Source organism: Montipora capricornis, chromosome 3, assembly GCF_036669925.1.
Source record: "Montipora capricornis isolate CH-2021 chromosome 3, ASM3666992v2, whole genome shotgun sequence".
Lineage (NCBI taxonomy): Eukaryota > Metazoa > Cnidaria > Anthozoa > Scleractinia > Acroporidae > Montipora > Montipora capricornis.
The window spans coordinates 66,193,726-66,196,225 of record NC_090885.1 but is presented as its reverse complement, the minus strand read 5'-3'; the positions used below and the strand labels follow the sequence as shown (position 1 = coordinate 66,196,225).

The following is a 2,500-nucleotide window of genomic DNA, read 5'->3' as shown; positions in this document are numbered from 1 at the left end:
AAGTATCTTTATTAAAAAAAAAGCACCGACTGGTGGCGTCACGTAAAGCCGATCATTAAAGCGAATACAGACACATTGTATTCATCAGCATGCAATCGATTCAAAAAAGTATGCGCCTTGAATCGAGACTTTAAGTCATCTGATTTATTGTAATACATGTCAAGAGTAGTCAGGCTTAAAAACGCTTTTATTTTGTGCGACGCATTACAACACGTTTCTTGCCTTTTCGTTTGTACGGAACTCTCGAATTTCAGAATTGAATTACTTCCAGACGAGTGGTGAATTTTCGAGTTTATAACGATGCGCGAGGATCTCTTGTCTCCTCTGGAAAGTCACATCGCTATAAACTTTGTATAGCAATCTGTATACATGTTGAATATCTGTTGGCATAATGTTTAACGTTCCTGCAGCAAACACACACAGATCCTATACCAAAGCAGGGGAACGACAGTTGAAAGTAAGTAATTTTAAAGGGATAGGATAGCCATGCTTGAGGAAAGCTTTTTCCCTTGTCTAGAAAGGTCACTTAGCATACCAGTGAACAAATTTGTTCAACTTTGTTCGCTGTTTTGGCCCTAACCATGCACAAACCACGCGATTTTTCTAAAAGAAAGCCAATCAATAGTTTCGATTAATTTATTCAAAATTCAGTTGACAACCGAGGACAACAGATTGTGCATGGTACGTCACGGTCAAGTTAACATGAAGTGCGACGGTACTGTTCTCTCTCCGGGTTTCATAAGCAGTTCATCTATATGAACTATGTTTACAAAAACAAACAAACAAAAACAAAACCTTAATTTTTTTTCCGGCAATTAAGAAAAGCAACCACAACAACGATAATAACATTTCTGTATTAATATAAAAGGCATTGGGAAAATAATGATAATAACCACGATAATCTAGAATAATGAAACATTTCAGCGGGTTAAGAGATGAGATTTTCCAATAATCTTTATTCTACAGGCTTATTTCTTGAGGTGCCTGCAGTTTCAACACTTCGGAGAGGATTGAAATAACAGGTAAGAAAGGTAGAATGTCTGTATGTGATACATATCATTCAAGTCACCCCATGCAAAACTTAGACAGGAAGAAAGTGCAATACAAGGGAGCTAATGGCGCCATTTTTCCTCTCCCTGTACTCTCTGACTGCTGATCGTTTATTTATTTTGGTAAAGTAAACCGGTAATGAGGAATGGACGCTTTTATGGCCAATTTTAGAAAACTGAGATGTTTTGTAAGTCTCACACGTAAGTCAAATCTCGTTGTTTTGTAAGTCATTACTTAGAGGCCACGACCAAACAAAACATCCGTTCTTAAACGAAGGCGACGGAAAGATAAAGCCGAATGTCAACCTTCCAGATTCAACAGAAGTCTAGTAACAAAATCTCATTGCTCTTTAGTTTATTTTGTTACATGCATCTTTTGCTTTCAAAAAAACGGCGGACTACTCTATCTCTCTCCGCGAAGTCAATGACAGCAAAACTGCTTCCGGCGAGACGAGGGAAACTCGCGCGAGGTGTTTTCTTGTAAAATCAAACAAACGATAAAAACAAAGAATGCGACGGAAAATGCCGCAAGCACTGTATGTCCCCATTAACTTATCTCCAATTGATTATGGAGTCATTAAACACTCCTAATTTTAAGCATTGAACCATTTTACAACCTTTTACGGGAACCTCATATCAAAACACGATATCATGCGGTGATGTTGAATCATTCGCTGAAAGGTATGTTGTTGTTCATCTCTGTTTCGCTTTCTATGGTTCTTTTCATTTTACTCATATATTCTCTGTATATCTAACGCAGAGAGAGATATGCGTTTCGCATGATTTAGTGTGAATACTTAGCATAGCATGTAAAGACAAACTTATTAGACTTATTGTGTAGCGCGGAGAACTTAGGATTCAATCAGTACAATCAAATGACCTTTGTAAAACCAAAAAGAGAAAGATTTTTCTCTATGAAGCGATCGAAAGAAATACTTGCTATCTGAATTTTTTATCTGCATGCACTGATGCATGCCGTATAAATTAAAATGGTTAAAATGGCGCGAAACTCATCATTGAAATGGCGTTGTATCTGCTCAACGGTTTTGAACATTTTCCTCTGAATTAAACATTCAGGGGAAAATGTTCAAAACTGTTATGAAAATTGCCATAAGATCATGTCGATGAAATGTAGCAAGTATTTTCATGACTGTTTGAAGACACCGTTTTGTGCTAATACCTCATGCCGGATGCAAAGCTCTGCAAAGGGTCATTGCTGCAGCTCGGCGTAGACAGAATTGTCTCGGCGCCGTTCTCATCTTTGCTAGACAATTATTAGCTGCCTGTTTGTTTTTTTGGGAACTCGAATTCTTTTCGATGGAACGGTTACGACTGAATTTACTGACATACAAAATTAAAGAAAAATAGTTAGCACATGATAGACAAAACAAAGGGAGAATATCGTTTTCGTGTAGACAAGTCGCCTAAGATGCCAACTTAATGCCCAGTTA

General features: G+C 37.6%; 1 protein-coding gene across 1 annotated transcript in view; it reads left to right on the top strand.

The window, feature by feature from the left end:
- Positions 1-395: 395 nt before the first annotated feature.
- LOC138043775 (uncharacterized) overlaps positions 396-2,500 on the top strand; it is a 35,524-nt gene continuing 33,419 nt past the window's right edge. Inside the window, exons 1-2 of the mRNA XM_068890216.1 lie at positions 396-457; positions 967-1,022. The gene's annotated coding sequence lies outside the window, so the exon portion shown is untranslated. The remainder of the gene's footprint in view (positions 458-966; positions 1,023-2,500) is intronic.